Source organism: Leptonotus elevatus, chromosome 4, assembly GCF_054856555.1.
Source record: "Leptonotus elevatus isolate MCC_2025b chromosome 4, RoL_Lele_1.0, whole genome shotgun sequence".
NCBI lineage: Eukaryota > Metazoa > Chordata > Actinopteri > Syngnathiformes > Syngnathidae > Leptonotus > Leptonotus elevatus.
Window position 1 is genome coordinate 11,862,161 of NC_141242.1, and position 24,869 is coordinate 11,887,029.

General features: G+C 42.6%; 1 protein-coding gene across 14 annotated transcripts in view; it reads left to right on the forward strand.

The window, feature by feature from the left end:
* Nucleotides 1–24,869, forward strand: part of LOC147175547 (neuronal cell adhesion molecule-like) — a 79,667-nt gene that overhangs the window by 1,083 nt on the left and 53,715 nt on the right. The window lies entirely within an intron of this gene.

Sequence of the window (24,869 nt, forward strand, 5' to 3'; positions counted from 1 at the left end):
TTTACCGCTTACTGTCGACTGAAGGTGATATCACCTGTGCTCAGGAAACAGATAACGGCCAATTAAGGCTCACTTTGCTGACCAAACCCGGAAAAAGGTGAGCCGAGGTGAGGAAGTAGGTAACGACCAATCATGGCTCACCTGTTTTCTGGGTTTTTGATCAGCAAACTGAGCCATGATTGGTCATTACCTACTTTCTCAGCACAGGTGATGTCATCTTCAATCGACAGCAAATGAAAAAAAAAAGAAGTTTTTTTAAAGGTATTAATTGTACATGAAAAATAATGAAGTTATAAAATAAATTCTGGACAAAATATAAAAATTTCCCAGCTGAAAATGGCTCAAGTATCCCTTTAAAAATAATAATAATAATAATAATAACCCCACCCAGTTTTGACAATGCATTTCAGTGAGTGTCAATTATACGCATACATTTGAGCTGACACATATTTTGTCCTGGTTTAAAACGGCATGTTTGTCATTCATCAGGTTAGGAAGCGCGTGCGCCTGTGTCAAGTCAAATGTAAAGTCTGTATGTACATGGACTGTGACAGTTGACGGTTGTTTTTTTGGCCCATTGTCGCCAGAAAATCCCGTGCACACAAATCTCTAAGCTGCTTTTCTCGTCCACATTTTTAATTCCCCCTCATGTTCATATCACCACTCGTGACAACGGCTTGTTTGCGCCTATCGCTCCATTTGTTTGCTTCTCAATCTGATGAAAGGCCCTCGCCATCACCTCCCCCCGCCTTTTCCTCTCCCTCTTGAGGTTCACCACCAACACCCCGTTCCGTGTGTTCCCCCTCGCAAAACAACTGCGCATTCTCACCCCCCTAAATGTCCCCCCTCCCTCCTCTTCATCCCTCTGTCTGGTTCAGCTCCAGTCAAAGCTGTCATGCACCCCCCCCCCCCCCTTCTCCTCCTCCTTTACCTCCTTTCTCCCGGCTTCTACCCCATGTTCCCGCTCATCCCCAGACACTTTCACACACACACACACACACACACACTCACACACACACGCATGGTTAGCCCGCACACTTTCGCTCCTTGTTCAAATAGACATGTTAATGCCAATGCTAATGACCCCCCTGGCTTCATTGTTCCTCCTGCTCTCTCAACGCACTGACACACTTTCTAGTAATGTTTATGCACCCGGAGCAGACTACTGTTAATCTGTGTAAGAAGATAACGGCATCCCCGCTACTATGGCGGCCTTATGTCTCGTTGAATGTAAAAACAGGCAGTGACACACTTGTATTTGTTGGAGTCTTTGGATGGCTTTTCGCTGTAGAATAGTGGTGGGAATGAATCATTTGTACAGTATAGGTATTCAATTAGCTATTATATACAGTGGTGCCTTGAGATACGAGTTTAATTTGTTCCTTAACTATTCTTGAAACTCAAAACACTCGCATCTACCTTTCCTTATTGAAGTACAAATAACACCACCACATAGATGCTAATAGTTAGCCCGTGCCTATGGCATTACCCATTGTGTTAGCATCAGCATAAAGCTAACGGACTAACAGCTAAGCTTATGTGGTTGTTTTAAATACACAACTGTGTTATTCTCTTTGTTTTATGGTTAATTTGAGAGTAAACTTGAACTGAAAGTGGCAATAGTCATCTTGAGGACTTTTTATTTTTAGGAATTGTTCGCTAAAAAAATGTCCGCTATTCTGTCCAACTGCTTGTTGTGACGTGTGTTAAGTAGTCAAACAACTCTTGTCGGGTCACTTGTATCTCAAGGCATCACATTATTACAGACTCTGATGACTTTTTACATATACTCCCGTAAACAGAGAGCATCTGTACTTTCTCCTCTCTTGCTTTGTTTGGCAAAATAGGCTTGTTACGTTTTACAACCCGATGACGACATGATATAAGAAAGACGGAAATAGAAAGATAATATACCGCTGTGGTCCCCGACATGATGTGGAAAATCAGGACAAATGAGTGGCCTACATTGAGCTGCCATCTTAACTTTCACCCGTAGCAGCTGCAATTGGCGCCAGGCGGGGGGGATATTTGCATAACCGAGGGATTATCACCGCACACGTTAGGGGTTATTGTGGAAGCACCGGTTGGTCACCGCGCTAGCCTAACCAGTGCCTGAGGGGGCTGTGGGAAAAGCTTGGGTGTTAGAAGGAAAATGCCACCGATTTCAGTCCGTGGGTTGGCGAAGGCACGCAGACTGTCATCAAGGCGCCTTCTGTAAGCCGCCGCCGTCTGTGACACGGTGACCGCCGCCGACCACGGGACAGGACAAAGTGTCTCACAGAGAAGAGTTGGACTGTGTCACTGGTGGTGACGTAGAGGGTATCATTGCTGAGAGGAAGTGGTATGCGACCTGGAGGCTTGTTATGTGGCGATCTGTTTGACCGAGGACTCCGTTTGATGAGTCAAAATGGCCTTTGTGAAAACAGGATTTGGTGACTTTCACTTTAGTACCTCGATCTGGCTTAGCAGCCTAGTTTTTCAGTTATGACCAATAAATACTATGATCAGAAATGTCTTCTCATTTTCGGGACAATTTAATTGGAAAACTGACAAAACACTTTTTTTTTTCATTTACTTTGTCATGTTCATTTTGTCCAGCTGTATTTCCAATTTAGTTCAAAGTAATTTGGGCTAGGGCATGTTAATGCAAGCATGGTATATTTTACTCAAAATAATAACAATGCACTATGTTTAATTTCTCCTAATGATGTAATCCCATCCTAGTCCAAAGTACTGTATCACTGGTCACGTCATCTTCCCTGACTGATAGACTTTTGACATGTGCGCTAGTCCTGAATGGATACAATGTAGAGCAGCCGAGTGCCGTTCTGCCGTGTCAGGGCCAAATCTCCGGGGACTGATGAGGAGGCCCATGCGGATCCATTACTGTCACCAGTGATCTGGGCGTTCCTTCCCAGCGGTCCAGTCACACACAGCGCACTGTCATCGCCTGGACTCTCCCAACCAGTGTTCAGCGTACTTCGGGACTGATGAAGGCCTCATTAGAGGAACACAGAGGGAAAGAGAAAATCCCCCCCCTTACATCCACCCCCCGTTGTTCACGGCTTCCTGAACATTGGCTCTAGTCGTTTGGACAAATCTATGCAGGAAGCGGATGAGTACATGCAAAGAAGGACCTGCATGTTCATCTCATACACAGTGTGAATGGGGGGGCCTCGGATGGTTGCAAGCTGGTGGGCACAATTAGAGCTTCACACTCAGTTAGGCATCAGGTCTAACGGGGATTGACACATCATTGCGATTCTGCCTCTGCACAGCTGCAACTGTTGATGTTTACATGTTCGAGACGATTATCGGAAGAGGATGGTGACAGGTGACTTATAAACGCTGATTTGAGGTGATTTATGAGTTATTAAGCACTTAAAAGAATCCGCAGCTGCTCATATGCCTTCCTTTGAAAAAAACAGATACTCGAATCTGGTTGAATAACTCCCGATTTGTTGCTAATTTGAAGAGAAACATCACTGGGAGATGAGGGATCATCAATAGCTTGGATGAATGTGGTCATTCATGACTCAAAAAGGCCAGAAGTGTGTTATTGTTTGTTAAGCAGGGTACACACATACCGGAAAATTGGTCCGAATTTGAAATTTCTCTTCCCTTCGGATTAAAGCCATCAATGGTCTGATTCCCTGATGTCTGATTATCATTAGCAGAGGTGTCAAATCCAAGTCGAGTCAAGTAAAAACACTGCCACCGTTTGGCGTTAGCCACAGGTGCGTCTTCTACTCAAGGGTTTTTACTTTCTGGACCTAGATTTGACACCTGAATTATTTTATAGTGTGAGATGTGTTAAAAGTGATTTTAAAAGGGATTGCTTGAAAAACAGTTAAGACCGAGAATTTTGCAACCCCAATATAGTTACAAGATAACAGGTAGCCTAGCTTCTTGTAGTTCTTCTACTACACTGGCTGCTCTGTGGAATTATACTGCCTCTCACAGGTCAGTGGCTACGTTTACATGCAGGCAATAACCCTTTTAAAACCCGAATATTTGCAATATTCAGGTTTTGTAAGGCCATGTGAACGGGCGCAGTAACCAGAATTCTGACCTTAACCTGAAGATTGACTGCATGTAAACGTAGTCACTGTTGGTACAAAAACGCACAGAAGCTTCTCTACATCCATCCATTCATTATTTGAACCGCAAAGTGCAAAGAGGAAATATAACCAAATTGCTTATTACTATTAAGTTAAATGTATCGTTCCTTGTTATATGAGTCAGCATACATGGTTAGATGGCTCCTTGAGAGTAGCTCCTGCTTTCAGACAATAGGTGTTGTTGACATATTGTGTGGTAGTCCTCGGATGACCCCGATCTTTACATCGGTGCCTTTTACACCGCGGCGGTCCTCAAGCTCAATCAATGCAGGTTGCCCTGGGAACGCCATTATTACCCATGTCAGGTTATTACAGTCTTTACTGTGGAACAAAGCATTAGTGATGCTCTTTTGTGTCCAAACAACTGTGCTTAAGTGACAGCAGCTCTCTTTTCAAGTGGAGATAATGGAATGCGCTGTTGTGGGGTTTACTGTGTCCTTATAACCAGTAGATCTGACCCCCCCCCCCCCCCAAAAAAAAAGTCAAACATGATTTAATACAGTGACGTGGACCAAAAACAGTTTTCGGAGAAATGTAGTTTGATTCATTTAGTCAGGTGTGAACGCAGTAATCAAAATAGAGTTAAGATCAAGTAAAATGGTCAAAGGCCAACTTGTACGGTTCTTCTTTTTTGTTTCCAGTTGTAGTGGACCAATTTTATAAACCTGTCAACTGATTTTGCCTCAAGATGCTTTGGCACAAATAGAAGACTGAGGAAGAGGAAGCGAAGGAGTGTTCTTAAGCTTTTAGGGAGTGGAGGATGAGGAGGAGGGCTGGATCTTGTGTCTAATTTGGAACAAAGAGCACCCAGTCTGATGAAGTTCACAATACAAACCAGGCTTGACCATGTTGCACCGGCCTACCCGTGGTTCCGGCCAACTCTGGACGAGCGGCAGATGTTGGCGAGGCGGCCCAGCAGTGACGGGTGATGACCCACTCAAAGGGTCGCTGCTTCTCTTCTTGTCAGGAGCAGGAGTTGGGTTGCACTCCATTTGCCACTGGCAGGGGGTACTCTGGCCAAATTCACAGGGAATTGAGACTGAATGCGTTCAAGCCTTCCCCGTATTGGCATAAATCTTAAGGGAAAAAAATGTGTCTGCACATCCCACTCTGTGATGTGGCTCACTTTTGTTGGCTAATGGCTCAGCAAACGTATCCTGCAGCTCTTTTTGTGATCATAACGCCGTCATGCCAAGAAATCCACCCGAGCTTCCACACTCTTACAGGCCGGCTTGTAAGCCTACATCCTGTAGAAACGGGAAGGCGGTGTGAGATAAGCGGCGAGGAGGCGTAGATTAACAAGTTGCCTCAGCACATGATGCAACAACGATTGAATCAACTGGAAAGTGGCAGACACTCATGAATAAAGTTGACATGGAAACACAAAGTGGCTTTGCCATGGTTCAGAAGGCTCGCTGACCTCAAGGTCTTATTTAGGCCATGCCTCCTAATGCCATCACCCACTGCTCATTCACACACCCCGGACCCCTCCCACGATCCATCCGACGGTAAGGCACTATGTGAGCGGCTCGGCAGCCACCGCTGAAGGGCCCTTAATCCCAGAGAGATGACAGCTTGGCTCGAGATGCCGGTGAAACCAATGGGCTTTTCTTTCCCTCTTTTTCATCCTATAACTCCCCCCTTAACCAACCCCCCCAACCCCCCTTACTCGGCACCCAACCCCATACGCAGCCCCAGGAATCTTGGGAAAAAAATCCCCAGGGGGAGACAAAGGAACGGGATGGTAAACAAATCTCAGTCTACATCGGAGATCCCGCCATTGAGCAGAAGATGAAGTGGCATGTCTCGCAAGTTATCAAAAGCACAGCATACAATGACGACCCTGGCTGTGTTGTTTTGTCCGGATATGTCGTCTTTGGGTGGGGGAATATATCATCTATACCACATCATCTTTGGCGAGGCTTCATTACTATTAGGAGGGATTGGGGTCAGAAAAATCTTATATTTGCTGATACTTCAAAACATTCCCTTTTGGTTTCATCCATCCAGACACCACATGTTGGAAGTGCCATTAATTTATGGATTCATTCAATTTGTTAATTGTTTACCATGGTGACGCCTGTTGGGGTTTTTTGCTATAAAAGATATATTTAGCAATTTTCATCGTCTCCTTTACACGAACACGATTGTTCGAAACCACCCGATGAGAGCAACTTTGCCCATGAATATGATTTATGGTGAACCTCCCCCCATAAGGGGACCACCATAAAACAGCGTGTGCTGTGTGAGTGTCTGAGCATGTGTGTTTGTGTGCGTGTTTATGTCAGACCAATTTAGGATCAAATGCAAGCTATGGAAGAGCAATCATCGTAATCTCCTGGAGGTCAGTTTTCTGCCGGCCTCCCTGAGCAAGGAATCTTTAGAAGCTGGGAGGATGTAATTGTCGCAAAGATAATTCCTGGCTCTGAAGAGGAGGAAGATTTGGTCGGGATTGTGTGGGTGGAAGATGGATAAATAGCAGCTTGATTTATTAGCATTCCCATTAGCTTTGATTCCAATTAGCAGTAGTGTTCGATTCAGTTCGGTTTCCATCATAAAAGGTCCCAATTGGAATATCCTTTCTTTGCGGTATTGGATGCAGTTATTGGCTGCATTCATCTTGTATAGGGTCACACTTGGTTTATAGGATTTCCTCGGTTTACGACGGACTTCCATTCCATGCTTCCGAATGTGACTAGGACCCGACCACCGCATAAATGACCGTTGGCCTCTTCTTGTGATGTGAACAGTGCAAGCCTTTATCGCAGGGGGTAGGGAACCCTGGTCCTCAAAAGCCGCTGTCCCACCTGCTTTCCATTCTCCCTCCTCCAACACAGCTGACTCGTATTAAGAGCTCATCAGCAAGCCTGATAACAATCCTGTTAATCAAATCAGCTGTGTTGGTGGAGGCTCCTCAGACAATATGTTTTACCACATCACTTTTTTTTTTTTAATGCATAAAAAGATGTGTCAGTCAATGAAGATGCAGGTAGCTACACAAAGAGGACAGGATTGAGAAAAAACTAAAAATGGCTATATTAAAAAGTGGGACTCACTCTCATTCATTTGAATCGAACCAGAGTGCTCCGTATGTCATTCGCGTATATTTTTACCACAGGCTTCACTAATTCATCCATAGGTACATATGTAATTCTAAATATGGTTAGGTTCTGTTGTAAAACACAATATGTGTACTGCATATACTGTATTTCTTTCGCTTGGCGCCTGTATCCCGGTGCTCGCTCATAACCCGGGGAATTTATTATTCATCTGTGTGAAAGCTTCTGTGCATTTTTATTGTCCATAATTTGCAACGTCGCCTGCACATCATTTCATTCCGATTCATATTTTGAATTGCAAAACCGGTGGCCGAGACTTGGCTACTGGTGAAATCTTGCGGCAGAACCCCACACACTTTGCGGGTGTGTTATGGAGTTCTACCGTGCCGGTCCATATTTTGGCAAAAATGTCACTGAAAAGAACGACACCGGGCAACACGGTGTTTGTATGAAGATTTGTTTGTCTGCGTGTGCCCTCTAATTTGTTGGCGACTAGTCCAGTATGTACCCTGCCTCTCACCCAAAGTAAGCTGGGATATTCTCCAGCTCGCTAAGACCCTATGAGGACAAGCACAATGGAAAATGGATGGATGAATGGACACCAATGGGGCTTTGTTTGTTTTTGTAGTTTGGTAAATTTTCACTGACAAGAACCACACTGCTAATCGTCTCCTTCGACCTCTCCACATCTGAAAGAGGCGGTTTCATTTTATTTATTTATTTTTAACATTTCTTTTGCCACACAATCCCGCCTTTGTCAGGTTGGATGCCGATGGTGAATGGTGTCCCTTACATTGGTTTTGTGCTGGCAGACATTCAAAAGACTTCCCATGTGAAGTCGACCCAATGCTTGGGACTTCAAGGTTGGCTGGTTCCGGGTCGTCCCAGGGCAAAAGGCACAATGACCGCATCTCGTCATTGAGCGCATTTGGTACTCAAAGGAGGTACGGCGAGACGGACAACGCCTCCACAGGCTCTTTTACGGGGCATAAATGGGACAATTTTACTCACTGGCCATTTGTGATGTGCTGCTGAGGTGGTCTTTTCTCCTCAGCTACTGGTCGAGAAGTCGATTGTAGTTGAAATGTCAATGTGTGGAGATGTCAAGGGGCGCTCTTTAGATGTTTAGCCTTTCATGAAAAATAGAGAACTATAGGGGTTTGCTCATGTCCCAAGCACAATAATTGCATAGTGCTTAATACATATGGCTTTTTTTTTTTAATGATTATTAAAAAGTGCTATTGCCATTAAAACGTCAGTATTCCATGATGAAATGAAACCAGGCTTTCAAAATGCTTATGGATTTATTCAAACCACTTCTATAATCTACGTTGGTACCCATGGGATTTAAATAGCTGAATAGTCTTTTACTGATGATACTCTGATCTCTTCCACCGAATTAACTGCGTGCTTTACTTTGGGTTAATTGCTTTTCTTCCATTTCCATCTATCATAATATAAGAACAATACTTGCTGTGATTTAGTTCTCCGTTCTTGTCATTGCCAAAGTATTTTTGCGAGTGAGCTTTTACACTTGTTGCAACTCTAAGAGTAGTTGAGCTCAGTTGTAAACCAAAGACGAGAAGTGCGAACACTTCATAAAGAGCTATAAAATCCTGAATACAGTCGTAACTAACCAGTTGTTTAGAACGCTTCTAAGTGTGTTTGAAGGCTTTAGAAAAGCAAAATACCCAATGGAAAAATATTTAAAAATACAAGTCAAAGCTGACAAGCCCGCCCAGCTATTATCATGACTTGAGAACCGTTAAGACTTTTTTTTCCTGAAAAACAGAATAGTAAAAAAAACAACAACAAGGAAATCAATCCAGTCAAAGCGCTAATGGATTTCCTTGTAGTGCATTTGCACCGTGACACGAAAATGACGGCGCTACAAAAAGCATCGTTCATTAAGCCTGTAAAGGACTCTGTAGCGTAGATGGTGAAATGTTTTGCTTTCAGTGGACTTTTTCAAGCTGACGGTGCAATTGTCAAGTTGCCGCCAGCGGTAGTTTCTTCTAAAGTGGCCTGTCTAATGAGGACGTCTTCTGTTGTCTGCGCAATCGATGCAATACTAAATGTCTTTTTTACACAGATATTTTGCTGAAAAATACCAGCACCATTTTGTCTTTAAACTCTCTGATCCAACCTTTAGGCAAACTATTAGCATTCATTATATCCATATACAAGTTCCCTATTTCCTACAGTCTTTAAACATACTCGTTGCTTGCTGATTTATCTCTAATCAGACCAGAATAAGGCAACTAACTGCACACAGGTTGAACTGATTGGATTCTCCACGGTCCTCGGTAGTGAAAAATCTAATTAAGCCTTAGGCATCCCAAGTCAAACTCCTCAGGATTACCCCTGGCCCTGCAATCCAAACCCCCAACCCTGGGAGAGAGTGATAACTAGACTCCCATAATCTGAAGCCTCCGCAAGCTGTCAAAGGCTGATGATGAAATCAGCGCAAAGCGTCTGCAAGAACGGACGGTGTCAGATCAGGTTATCAGGGGGGGCCGGAAGACCTAACGGCTAAATTACGTGTTTTATGTCGCAGTTTGAGAGTCGGCAGGCCATCTTCTGTTCGGCACCCCAGCAGGATGGAGCTCATGTCGCTAGTGGGCCGGTAGTGTGTTGCGGGGTGATAATGATTTTGGAAAAAAGATTTCATGCTGAGTTTTCTCTAAACCGCTCACAATCCTCTTGTGCTTTGAAGTCAAATTAAAACTGTGTCTGCAGGCTTGAAAACAGCACACAAATTAAGCCTACCCTAAAACTCTTCAGCTTGAAACAAAACCCAACTAAGTATCTTCCGCTTTGTCCCAACTCGCGGTTGACTTGATTGACTGTCCATTGATTGGATGTTAACTGCGGTCATTGCGCCTCTACAGTTTCCCAATAGGAGACCAGTATTGATCTCAAGGATGTGAGGATGATGTGACAAGAGCCAGGGGTCAGGGTTGGGTTAAAGACCGGGACGCACTCCCCCTCTCACATAGATTTCCTTTTTAGATTTGAAATATGGCTGCCTTCTTTTCATTTGACACAATGTACCTACTGGAGGCCTGAGGCTACCGTGTTAATCTTAACACGTCTCCAAGGCATCATTAGCTTGTTGTAATTGTTTGTATTTTATTCTCTGGATTCAGTCAAAGATCACGGTGTAGGTGGTTCACATTTTTGCTTGACAGTTATGAGGTTTGCGGTTCAAATCCACGCTTCGGCCTTTGTGTGGACGTTTGCAGATTTTGTCACGGTACGATTTCTAAATATGCTACATTAGGGGTGTTTCCATCGTGAAATAAGCAAAATGCCGAAGAGTAATGTGAAGGTTCGTCCCAATTAAATCGGTGAGGGGAAAGTCGGTCAAGGTCAAATAAACGCTATGTAATATGTATGTATTATTTATGTGTTATTGTTTACTCCTATGTTGTCACTGCAGTACTGATGCTTGTGTATTTTTCTTCTTGTATATATATATATTTTTTTAATGTAATGTGAAATTTAGCCGCCTGCGTTTGTGTTTTGTTTCATGTGTTCTGTCAGTGTCAACAAAGCAATATCGTGTATGTGTCACTTGAAATGTAAATAGAATTTGACAGTCAACAAAATTGGATACAGGCATTAAATTGGAAACTGCAGTGACACTGACCTCGGAATATTAATGTTTATTCAAAACCGATGAAGCCGCACAATTGGAAGTTTCAACAATGGTCTCTCTAAGTATGGCGGACATTCTTTTGAAAGTTTCAGAATTGAAGCGCAATGAAGAAGTGACCTCTGTTTTCATCCTTGTTTCTTATAAGATATTTATTGTGTGGAATTATAGCAAAATGGAGTAGGCGGCAACAGAGAAAGACAGCTCATCACAGCTCTTCAGTTTGATTGACGCTGCCAATTCCCCACCGCCACCACATCAGACATGGTAAAATAGTATAAAAGTGGCTCTTTTACATAACACTGGACAATTGCGTGCCGAACCGCCTTCATTCACACCTCCTTCATTCTCTGCCGCGCCTCTTGTCAATTCAAGCCGGAGCAAACTCGACATATTTGTGTTTTTGTGATGCTAAAATTAGCGAAAAGGCTGGTATGCGATTGATGTGACTGGGTCGGAAAAAATGCGTTGTGAGTATTCACGGTCTATTGTGGCAATGGATTGTTGTGCCAGAATTTGACATTGAATGTGAAAACAAATGAACTGGAATGCATGGAAAACTCAATTTGAAGATGTGATTTAAAAGAAAAAAGATTTATGTTTGGAAAGACTAACGTTGGTCCGACGACTGGTTTAGAAATGGCATCTGAACGCTGTGACATGTTGTCAAGCCAAACTTCCAAATAGAGAATTCATTTAAAGGATAATCCTCAATACATGCAAAAGGAATGTGCGGCTCAACAACCAAAGAGAAATATTTTCCTCATCGTATAGAAGTATGTACACTGGCTGCCAAAATTGATCCTACCTTTGCTCTACTCAGTTGGAACAATCACTAAAAGAAAAGTTTGTTCTTTAATCGACTTCGGATTTGTGAGAGTGCTCTCGCTGATATTAGCCACAATTGAAAACAAGCAACTTTATCGAACTCTCACATGCAATCCATGAATGTACGCTGAATAAAATTTTGGCTTAAATTATCTTTGACTGATTTACTGCATTCTCCTTTCTGCGCATCTAATCAAATAAGAGAACGTAATTGTTGTCATTAACAGGTATTGTTACTGGCCACCGGAATCAATCCTACCGTTTCGGAGCAATTACTAAGAGAAAGCTTTGCTCTTTGGTTGACTTTGGATTTGCTAAAGTGCTCTTCCTGCTAAAAGGCACCACCAAATAAGCCTCTTCATCTCACTCTCTGTTGCGAACCATGTATGGAATGCACATTTTATCCATCCATCCATCCATCATCCACCGCTTATCCGGGGTCGTGTCGCAGGGCAGCAGCTTTAGCAGGGAAGCCCAGACATACCTCTCCCCAGCCACTTCAACCACCTCCTCCGACGGGATTCCAAGGCGTTCCCAGGCCAGCCGAAAGACATAGTCTCACCAGCGTGTCCTGGGTCGTTCCACCGGTGGGACATCCCCGGAACACCTCTCCAGGGAGGCGTCCAGGAGGCATCCGAACCAGATGCCTGAGCCACCGCAACTGGTTCCTCTCAATGCGGAGGAGTAGCAGCACACATTTTATGACAGTCCAATTTTTTGGGAGTAGAAGCTTGTCCTGTTAACAATGCATATCTACTGAACCAAAGAACAATTCGGCCCAGTTATCGGTGTGTGTGTGTATGTGTGTACTTCACTTTCGTTATGGCCTTGTGGGTCATTACTGGGTGTTGTCTTGGTCCTCTAAAACTCAGGCTTGTCAACGCCAAAGCATACAGTCCCTTCTAAAAGTAATGGAACGGAATGGCAAAGTAAATCCCTTTTGTTTTTGTTGTATACCAAGATTAGGTCAGATTAGTAAAATGAATATGAGACACAAATTCAGATTTCTGGCTTTTTTTTTTTTTAATGGTATATACTTGTACATCTAAATGTATTAAACAACTCAGGAGAGAGCACCTTTTGTTGACACCGAACCACTTTTTAAGTGAGCAAAGGTATTGGAACATATAACTGATGGGTGTTTCCAGTTGCTCAGGTGTTGCCTTCTAGATCGGTTGCTTAAACTGCAGATGGTGCTTGCTTTGGGTTTTACCTGTGAAAACTACATCTGCTGTTAAGCAAACATGAAGATTGGAGACTTGTCTATGGGAGAGAAGCAAACCATTTTGAATCGATGAGAAAAGGGAAAATCAATCAGAGCTGCTGAGGTTGCACAAACATTGGGTTTAGCCAATACAACGATGCTGAATTTTTGTCAAAAAGTTTTTAGTAAACAACAAAAACAAAGGAAGTGACCTTGCCATTCCAATACTTTTGAAAGGGACATGAAATGGTGGCTACGATGGCAGTTGATGCATGTTGGTCTTGTCTGATGTCCTTCTCGTGATGGAGAGAATGTACGGAGGCTTCCCGCAGATTGCTGCACTGTGCTGGATGATTTATGACTCCGTGGCCGTAACACCTACAGCATGTGGCTGGATTCGGAGCCTGCGAGCAGAATGTCTTCTGCCTCATTCTGAGAGCTCACTGCAGCGTTCAAACCCACTCGGCTGCACTGAGATTGGAGGCAAAAGCTCATTATGGTCCGTTTGTCGTTTTGTCACTTGAGTCTTGTTTAGCTATGTCAACTGCATCCCAAAGTCGGGGGGTAGCTCGCGGGTTTATCAGAGCACAACCCTCCAAGCTCAGCGTCACGGTCAAAGCCTCGGCGTTGGGGGGGGGTGAAAATCTTGGCTAACCTTCAATGGCTCTTTCACTGCCACTTGGTGACAATGCATTTCTTCCATGCCATAAAGCAGATGCTGTATTATATGACTGCACAATACTGTTTCCAGCCCCAAAACTGTTTACCATGTGAAAGGCACTCCGGGATCAGGATGCCTACCACTGTGTGAAGCTTTTTGACTTGCCACTCCTCAGCGAGTGTGCAGGGGAAAGGAATAGGAGCAAGAGGCAGTGGGAGAGAGGAAGCGCTGCAGAAATGTTGGTGAGGCCCGGGCTCTGTCGATTACTGTTGCATGAAATGAACTTGCCAGTCGCAAACACCTGCCTGTTTGAATGAAGCTTATCCCCCTGAATGTGTAAATGCGCTCTTATCCACAATCTCGGACCATAAAGTCAACAAACCAAGAGACAAAAAAGTGAAACTGACTCTGTGAAAGTCAAGTGCCTCCATGATTGTCTGCTTTTTTGCGTATAGTGCCTGTCTCTTGTTTTATTGTGCTGTCATTGAGTTAAAGAGTTTCCGTCCAACATGTTTGCCCTCAGGGGTTCTTATATGGTGGAGTCTTTACTGCGTAGTTAAACCAGCAGTGCTATTTGATTTGTACGTCTTTTCCATGACATCACTGGTGAAGGAAGCTGTGTTTTAAAATCACCTTTGATTTCTCTCGGTTCCACGCGTGCTTGTTGCTGTGAAAGAACAACTATTACAACGTCAATTTATTTCCGGACAGAAGAGTTTATACATTTCAGAGTTCTGGGTCAATAGTTACGCTTATCTAGTTGCCAGCAAATATTATGCAGATTGACAAAGGTTATCTATTCCTGGACTACTCTTATACACTTTTGCATGAGTGAGTGTTGTCTTTGTCTGATTGGTCCAGAGCTCCTTCTCGTTGCCGTTGAGGTGAATTCCACTTGATAACGTCGGAAGCTTCCTTTGTTCGCTTTTAACTATTAGGCCTTTAACTTTTGCACATGAAGCTCAGAACAGCCTGACCTTATCCTTGATGCTTGTCTCCCTGTCCTTCCCAAGCTACACAAGAATTGTCCTATTATAATTCTATGCACTCATTTTTCAAGCTATCTACAATTAAACAGCATATCCGTATCCCTTTACCTGTCACCAAAGTCAGGCTCGCGTCCGGCCTCTTTCAACGTACTGTAGTTTACATTTGTACCTCCAATATTCTTTATTGAAACGTCTGTTAAAGAAAATATAAGTACACAGTGCCTTTCGGAACTTTCAGTGGTAGTCCTCCTTCTCGGCATGACCCTCAGCCATTAATTGAGCACTCAAGCAGAGCAAAGCCTTGAAAGCACCTCAGCAGACAGTCTGGTGTGTCGGTCAGCCTCGGTAGCCCAGCCAAATCTCAGACATTACTTCAAGGCCTGGAGACAGGTGGCACTTGGCAAGGCAAAGAGAGTCACCAAATGTCACTCGTACTGGTTTTTATCCTTGGGTCCAAATGCCTTGTTGAGGTCGTTTGTGGTTGTCAGTCATGTCAACGACAGAGATCGATCATGTCGAGAGCCCAGGGAAATGATGATAGTGCTTATCAGCTAAGTGTAGGGGAAAAGCCTCCAGTCTTGGTACAGCGAAACAGAAACCATTATGGAACAAGATTTTCTGAGTGGGACCTTAGAGTGTCAAACAGTACCTACAATAGGTTGCAATATATGGACTGGAAGAGTAGCAGAAAGGCACACAGGTAGACCTCCTTGGAGATGTACTGGTCGATTAATGGATCAAACCCCTGTTGTGTATTTTTCCTTTTCAGCTCGTTATATAAGAGGGAGTGCAAAAAGTACTGAAATATTGAACAGTTGGTCATGTCCTTTCAAAAGTTTAGAGATATGGTTCACCCTGACATTTCACTGGACAACTAATACTTCTTTAATAGAAATGTGGCTTCAGTTGTTTTTGTCACTCTGCCTCCTTGCCAGTGCAGTGATTATTGCACGTATCATATTTGTAGCGAAGTCGAGCGCATTCAAGTTGACGGAAACTGTTAAGGCAGATACAAAGAAGTCTTCTCGCAGAAGAACTGTAACTCACAAAGGCTGTTGTCCTCAACCGCCAGCCCTTTATTTTCCCTTTCGATTCTTTCTGCGACTCTGCTGAGGCGGCGCTCGTCTGTCACAAAAGTATTAATTTAAGCAGCGGCAGCAGGCACGGTTAAAGACAATAGCGCACCAGCTTGCAGTTGAATTAACCTCAATGATCATGCAGATTTGGGAAAAGAAAAGAGCAATTGTTATAAATGCCTCAGAATCCCCCTCCACACACACATGCACACATACACGCGCACTAACTACTTAACATCCAAGACAATTCATCAATTCTTAACTCAGAAATCTACTTGTGGAAAAACAAACATAGATTGTGCCTTCCAAGGTCAAACATTCTTGCTGATGTTTACTCTATGGGTGACTGTCAAGCGGCCTAATGGACGCATGCGAGTGCATTATCCAATGCCAGCAGATCCATTTTCACCAAACATTTGAAGGGAATTTGCTTCTAAGTGTTTCCAATAAAGTGCTAATGGTTCATTTGATCAATAACGCTAGCTTTTCCACCCGCTAAATACCAAAAGTACTTTGCCCTTGAGTCAGATAACAATGTATTCTCGACATAGGCTCCTTTTTTGCACAAGCTTTGTGACCCGCTTTGCACCGGTAAATCCAGCAATGATCATTCTGATATAAAATAAAATAAGCTGTTCTATTAGCGTGTCAGCAAACCAACATAGTTGAGTATGATGGTATGTTGATACATGCTAAGACCAAGGAAGCTAAGCTATGCTTTTAGCATGGTAGCAAGCCAATGGCAAACCTAGTTAATGAAGGTAAATTAAACATAGGAAATAAGCTAATATAAGCTATCTTGTTAGAACAATATCAAACTAGATGGAAGTAGTTTAGGTGCAAATGTTGATGTGTTAAGATTAACTAAGGTAAGGATTTATTTCAGCCTCTTTGCAAGCCACAAATGAGTGTAAGTGGTTACGGTAGAAATGTAAATTTAAACAATAGTAGGCTATAAAATGTTAAGACATATGCCACTTGAAGGTGTGAATGATGGCATGCTAAACTAAGATAAGCTATTATTTTACCCACATAGCAAGCCAAAAGTAAGATGCACACATAATAAAGATAGAAAGATAAATTCAAACATTGTAATTACGAAATATTAAATAAGCTTAACTAAATTAAGAAAAACTGGTCTTAGCCTGTTTGCAAGCCAACATTATTAGGCAGACATAATTAAGGCAGGAAAGTACATTCAAAAACTGTAATTACGGGATCCTAACCTAAGCGAAGTTGTCCTTTCAGTCTGTTTGCAAGTCAATATTTCCAGGTGACATGATTCGGTTGTGCATGTTGTCATGCTAAGTTAAAGTAAGCCAAGCCAAAATTAAGAAGCAGTACTCTATATACTGTAAAGTCAAACATATGCTAAGCCAATGATATCAGCTATTTGAAAATATGATAAAAAATCAAGCTCTGATACTGCTGTCCTAATGTATATCTGTACTACCATGTTGAGAAACATTTGCGACGAGTTAGCAACAGCTAATGCTAACCACAGTATAACTGATGCACAAATACATCTTACAAGAAAGTAGGTCCCAATTCAAGCCACAATTGTTGTGCTTTATTTGTGCAGTGTGGCATTTTAACGTATTTGATTTGCTTAGCTTGAAAAACAGCCAATTACAGGGGATGGATTCATAAAACATATCCTCATTGTTGCTTTTTACCGAGCTTATAATTGGTTTAGTAACTGAGGTCATTTAAAATAATAAGGGCTTCTTCAGTGGTCCAGGTGTGGGTGCTGCAGTGTGCGTGTGTCTGTAATATTCTGCCTTACTATTAAGGCTATCACTTACTCAATGGCAACCTGTGCTGCGGGGATGTATGCATTTTGCAACCTATCTAGGCGGGCGCGGCTGAATTATTGATGCAGTGTAAATCCAATCTGCCTTGTGGCAGGTGCGCCGCGCGCGCCTCTGTGTGTTTGTGTGTGTGTTGGTGTGTGTTGGTGTGCGACACACATTGTCAGGGAGAGACAGTGCTGCTGTAATTAAAAGGCAGCCGTGTCTACAGCTCTGCCCACACATACGGGCGCACATGACCTGCAGTGTTGCGCGGGGGGGACCTCCTCGCTTTTCTCCTCACATTTTTTTTGCAGTATGACATATAGCAGCTGAAGAACTCTGTGCTGTCAGAAAGTAATGGAGGAAGGTCATTAGGAGAATAGCAAGAGAGGGTTGAGGGACATAGGATCTCCCTTTACTGCCTGTGGCAATAGACAGCTCTTTTTGTTAGTGTTTTAAAAGTTACTGTACAGTTTTTAAAGCCGGCATGAGCATTGTACAATTTAAAATGTTTTTCAGGTGGCTTACAAAAAGGTCTTTGACATTCTTGGGCCAAAATACACAAAAGATTAAGAATGACAGCATACGTTCTGTCTCATGCAAATGAGCCACTGCATAATCCCGCAGACCCCTTTTTTTTACAATGACAAAAGTTACGGGGTTGCGACTCGATTAGTGACTTGTTCTCAAACAGTCCAGAGCCTGATGGGAAAAGTGACCCCACATAAAGCCAGACATTTTCACTCATGGAGGCAGCGCTTTATCACCAAGCCACTAACTTAACTCATTTACTTGCAGCCATTTTCACTGAAGCAACCCCCTTCGCTCCTGGCTGTTTTACTGAATTTTGACTGATTTTACGAGGCCCGCAGAATATTGTGTTCTATTGCTATAAAAACAATGGAACCTACCGAAAGAAAGATTAGAGTCTCTTCTCTCATCAGGAAAAAAGTACATTTGTATCTGTTTCCGTTTTGCAGCAATTAGCATTATAATATAGCTAAGTATTATCATTATTCACAAACCTGTTGAAAACACCGGGGAAAAGAGCTTGTTGCAACATGGCCCTGGTTGATCTCTTATACTCTGCTGCCACCCGCTGGCCGTTTTTTGTAATAACTACCATTGCTTTAGGCGACCTCTTCAGGTCATCATCAAAGCCTTCTGTATGCTCTAGCATAAAAAAACAAATAACTTTTTGGGACGTTGGTAATATGGCAATATTTCGTTTTATACGTTTTTGGCAGCAAATGAGTATGTAATGCTGTGAGATAATGCTAATACATGCTAACATTGCAGCTCTGCTTACCTTTTTGGCGCTGATGTGACAAACTCTGACCGTCATTTGAAAAAGACGGCTCTTCTCCCACCCTAGCTTACAAGTCATGGTTAGAAAAAATATGTCTGGGGTAGTATTATGTGAATGTGTGCATACGCAAGCTTTTTTGTAATTTCAATGATCATAGCAGCCCGTTTAGGCGGCACACTAATCGGGCCAAAGTTAATTGTAGATGACTCAAAAAGGTAAGGTTTTCTACCGAGTTGCACGGGATGCAGAGATATTCATATGGTACTTTTTTTTTGGATTTCTACAGCAGCCCATTTAGGCAGAAAAGTAGCTGGGTCAAAGATATTTTATAGCTAATGTCTATAAAGTAAGGTGACAAAGTTGCAAGGGGTGAAGAAGTGTTGACATTCAAACCTTTTGTTTACTTAAAATTCCTACAGCAGTCTGTTTAGGCAGCAAACAAGTTGGGCCAAAATGAACTTCTAAAAAGCGAGGTAACAAAGTTGCAGGGATTCCGAGATTTTGACATGCTACCTTTTTTGTTCACTTTTGATTTTAATTGGAGCTGATTTTGGGAAGGACAAGGTGAAGAGGTCTCAGGAATTTAGAGGAATGGAAGTATTACCGTTTTGCTTACGATTGATTTTTACAGCAGCCCGTTTAGGCATGAAAGGAAGTGAAAATTGTCTATTTTTATGACGTGTGTACTGTTTGCATTTTCATGTGAATTGTCTGTAGAATCGATTTGGTGTGTGAGCTTGATGGAATTTCACTACCCCTTGACTGAATGTCTTTTCTCGCCAGCAGCCTTGTTTGTTGGCAGCTCGTTCTGATTGGATTACAATACACACTCTTGAAACACACATCGGAGATTCCTATAATACTGGAAACGCACACGCACACACACGCACGGATAGAGGTTAATCTACACACAAGCAACCTTCTAGTAGCTTCGGTGGACCCTTCACTTTGACTCCCCTCGTTCGCACCTGGCCTCAGGCCTTGCTCCTCTCTTTTAAGTGGGTGTCTCCCTTCCTCCCTCTGCATGTTTATCTCTCTGCGCCAACATGATGCGCTGCAGGCTACTTGCACACCAATACAGCAGCTTCGCTATCTAGTGCTACTTCTTTTCACGTTAAAAATTTGAGTGAAGAGTGGATGAACCTTTGATTATTGTATTTCATATAAAATAAAAAAAACGCATCACAAACGATATTCATTGGACGTATTGTGCACCAGGAACTAAAGTAATCTTTTCTCGTTTCGTTGTTGTTGTTTGTCTCGGTGACAGCACTTTGTAAGTGAATTGCTATAACAGGCTGTTCATTTCACTTCGCTTTACCTTTAGACAGATATCAGAGAAAAGCATTCAAAAAGCCACTCGAATTGCATGCGTTGCCTTACACCTGTCTGCTGTGTTAATGCTTTTATTCATCCCATGGAAAGCCACTTTTATTGCATTTTCCTGCTTATTTAGTGCACTGCAGGCTGACTGCTATATTGTTGTTGTTGTTTTTTTTTTTATCTCACAAAGAGGTTTCACTTGCAGCTGTGACACTCTTTAAGATGCGTGTATAAACCTTTTTCGTAATGTTTGTAAGTGAAAGTGATTTACTATCACTGACCTGAAATGAAACGATGGCAAAAACTTTGTGTTTGGGGTTGCGCTGATAAAAGAAGTGGGGAGTCTATCAAGGGGAATCCTGTGGGTGAGGAGGATAAATCGACTGGACGTTGTAATAGTCGCACAGAGGAGATCAGAAGATCAAGCAGACACTTCCAAAGGGACCGAATGTGAAGTCTTTTTCGCGCAGGTATTAGGGCTGTAACAGAGTATCCGAGCCGAACATTGCAATGCTTCAGGAGAAATGGCAGAACTGCAACAAGCCCTTTGCAACTCACAGAGTTTATGCCTCCAATCAAGGGACAGTCAGGGGTGCATAAAGGTGGGGGAAATGGGGAGGTGACCCTGGGCAGCACACAAATCACTCGCTACCTAGAGTTCGATAAAAAAAATTCTCCCAAAAATTGAAGAAACAACCCCCCCCCCCCAAAAATAAATAAATAAATAAATATATATAATATTATTAGAATATTTAGAAAATATGCAAACTTGTGGGTGCCGAACTGCGAGTATGCAGGGTGTCCACTGTATTAATAATAGATATTATAAGTATATATTTCATCATTATTCATAACAAATCTAATTGTCTATCAAACCGTAGGGCAGAAATTAATATAATTTCGTATTGTTAAAGTTCTAATATATACTGTATGTATAAAATGTTTGGTTGGTTTGTCTTAAATTCTTAGTGGCAAGTAATAATAAATTGTGATTTAGGCATTTAAGCCCGTATCTCACTGAAGGTTTGCGAGCGTAGTGAATGTTAGTTTTTCATCAGGGTTTGTTCACAATTTCAAATGGTTTCAAACTATTTTAATGGTCTCAAAACAGTTTTTCTTGTCGGCAAGACATTTTGAACATGTTTAAAATTTCTTGGTGACAAGAAAAACGTTGTGACCATTAAAACTGTTAACATCTGGCGAACGTTGCTGCAACCGTTTGCAACCTCTAACAAACAAAACAACATTTGCAAACCTTTGCCGCTCTGTGCGATTTAGGCTTTAAACAATGACTAGTCAGCCTGCTAGTAGATAACAGCGCGTTATCCATTTCACCGTTAAAATATCACATTTGTGCCATTAAATCCGAGCAACAGAAAAATGAATGCATTTTGCGTTCCCTCAATGATTGTGTTGCCAGTCTGAATTCCTTCCACATCTATTTCTGAATCAACTCTCTTGTTGAAATGCAAATTACGACCGCCGTTACGCCTCACGTCGACCCGACTTACCTCACGTAACATCTTCTTTACGACTGACACTTCACACATTCAGGTGAGACAGGCAGTGAGTATGAAGGCGCCCCCCCCCCCCCCCCACCCACACCCCCCTGCTGCTACAAACATCTGCCTCAAAACACGGCTTCTAGATGCGTAGGACAAATGAAAGCAATTAGTTGAAAGCTTCGGCGCAATGACGGGGTAAGGCGAAAGCATCTATGGCACGCTCACGTGGGGGAAAAGATGGAAATGAGGAGGGAGAGCTTGGGTGGTGTGCTCGCCCACCTCCACCTTCTGGTGGACGCATATGGTCGCTTGGATCGGCGCGCCAGCGTGCCGGCTGAAGGGAGGATGATCTCGCCTGTGACAGCATGCAGAGGAGGAGACCTGCTCGCTGGGTCTTTCTCACCCTTTGATGCCCCGCAAAATCCCTTGGATCCAGTCCATGTCCTACCTCCTTCCACTTATTTGCAGTCGGCGTATTGTTAGAATCATTATTTTGTTTCCACAAGGGTGATACTTCGGCTTCATGGTCGTCGACAGGAATGCATAGGTATAAACATACCCTTTGTTTACTTTGGATTTTTATCACATCCCGTTTAGGCGGTTCATTAGTTGAGCCAAAGTTAATAGTAGCTGACTTCTGAACGGGAAGGTAGCAAAGTTGCGAGAATGCATACGCATTGACGTGCTACCTTTTATTCACTTGTGATTTCTACCACAGCCCGTTTTAGCAGCTAAGTGTTCAGGGGCGTTACCGTGCTACATTTAGTTTTTTACCGTAAAACATTTCGGTATCAAACAGTTGGGCCAAAAATGATTATAACTCACTACAAGGAGGTGAGTTAGCAAAGAAGCGGGGATGCAGATGCTTTGAGTACATATTGTTCACTTTCCATTTTTTATGCAGCCCGTTTAGGCAGCAAACTAGTCGGGCCAAAGTTAATCGTAGATGATTTCTAAAAGGTGAGATCTTATTATTTATTTATTTATTTATATTATTTGTTGTTTGTTTATTTTTTATTTTATTTATTTATTTATTTAAGTTTTTTTTTTGTTAAAATAGGAATGTACAAATGTTTAAATGATATACAGTATGTGTCTCTTTTATGGGTTTTTTCCAATGGAGCTGGGAAGTATTTTATAGGCGATGGCTTTGGAAAGGTTTATAATTTTATTCATTAATCTGTACTTTATTTTCTTCCTTGTCCTTTTTTTATGGCAAAAAAAATATATTTCTAAAGGTAAGGGAGCAACGTTTTGAGTGATGCAGAGGTATTGACGTGCTACCTTTTTTTGTTTTCTATTGCAGCCTGTTTAGGCAGCATACTGATTGGGCCAAAGTAAATCATAGCTGTCTTTTAAAAGGCAAGGAAGCGAAGTTGTTGTGGATGCAGAGGTGTACACATAACTACCTTTTTGTTTACTTTTGATTTCTATTTCAGCACTTCCAGGCTACAAAGTAGTTGGGCTGAAGTTAATCATAACTAGTGGTGCTCATAAGAAGTTTAGCGTGGTCCTCAAGTGACCACCAGAGGATTTTGGTTAAACTTCTTCCCTTCATACCGAATGGTGTGTCTAATCCAGCGTTTTGGCTATTTTGATACATGATACTAAAACTGTGGCCTGCGAGTGAAGCACAATCGGACGCTGTAAGCAAAGAAGAGAGAGGGCTGTTCCTTGTGTAAAGTCGAACCATTGTGCGTGAGTGGCGGCCTCGTCGTGAAAAAGAAATACGATACAGGCGACACCGTAGGTCCTTAACTTAAGGGATGGTCTGCTGCCTGTGTGTGGTAAATCTCTTCCCCTATTGTTTTTTTTAAATGCCTCCCTCTCTTGCGCCCTCTTCCTCCATCCTTCTCGTCTTCCCTCCATCATCCTCCCTGTTGTCTGCGAGCGTGTTAACACTCCAGCCCTGTCAGTGAGCCTCACAGGCACCATGGAAACCGCCCTTGCCGCCCATTGTTTACCGCCGCGTCTTTGTACGTGTTTGTGTGTGGATGGGCGGGCTCGAGGGCCGTGTTTGGTTTAAAAAAAAAAAAAAAGGAAAAAAAAAGGCCAGGTCGAGGCTGTCCCAATGGGCCTCTTGCTGTAATTCATGTAAATTCCCTCAAGTTCCTGACCGCTTTGTTTTCCTCATTGCGTCCGAGCCGAATCCGATGTCTTCTGTGTGCGTCTTTCTCCACTTCAGATTCCTTCGTCCGGTGCTTTATGCTGGGCTCAATATATCAGCAAACAACTCCAAGTTGTTGTTCTTTAATGAATTGCATTGGAAGAGTAAACAGGCGCAAATTAACGGGAGGGCAATTACTGCTGGAGGCATCTTGAATGCTCCGCGTGTGCGAAACATCAGATTTGCTAAGACAGGCAAAATACAGCCTTTGTGTTCTTTACGTGCTGCCAGATTTGGAGTCGCAAAGCCGACACGACCGCCCTCTGATTTCAGCTCTGTTCTTTCTGAGTCGCAGCAAGCAAATGCAGCATATCATGCACTATCTGACAGTGACATAATAGTACGGCCAAGTACTGACATACCTTCTCGACGTTGTTCGATAACATGACTTAAGCAAGGCACTTCTGTTCCTTCTGTTACTTTGTTCAGTGAGGAAGAGCAGCAAACAGTATATCATGCACTATCTAGTTTTATGTTTGTGATTTTTCATGATGTCATAATTGTGGAGTTCAGTTCCTTCATATTTCTTCCTTAGTTAAGTGAGGCTAGTTGCAAGCACTGTCACATGAAAATATGACTATTAACACTTGGTGCTGCCATGTAAAATTGGATTTCATTACTTTTTGTGAAATTGTAGTAGCAAGCAGCATATCATGCACTATCATATATCATGCTGCATAGTACCTCCATTTACCCGCGGATCTGTGTAAATCTTGGATCAGTAGTTATCCTTTTTCTTCTTCCTTGTTTTTGGTGAGGCATAGCACCAAGCATTATATCATACACTGTCACCTTCTATTTCCCTTCCGCTGACATTATGATGATGTCAGCAAAGCACATATGTACAAACTATAGCAGCATACCATACACTTTCTGAAAGTATTGCTAAGTACTGACTTATCTACTTATTTTCTAATAACATGAAGCAAATGCATAGTACTGTACTCCCATTCCATCCATTCCTTAGTTGAGTGATACCAGCAAGCATCATATCATGCACATTCACCAGCTGCTTCCCTTATACTGACATAAAATTGGGAGTATTCAAACTTTAAGCTGCAATGTAACCTAAAACTAGACTTGACTTTATTGCACATCTGTTTCCACATATGTGTACAAAATAAACCGTGTGCCTTATTTCACATCATGCCAGTACAGTAGCAGCATTTATCCATT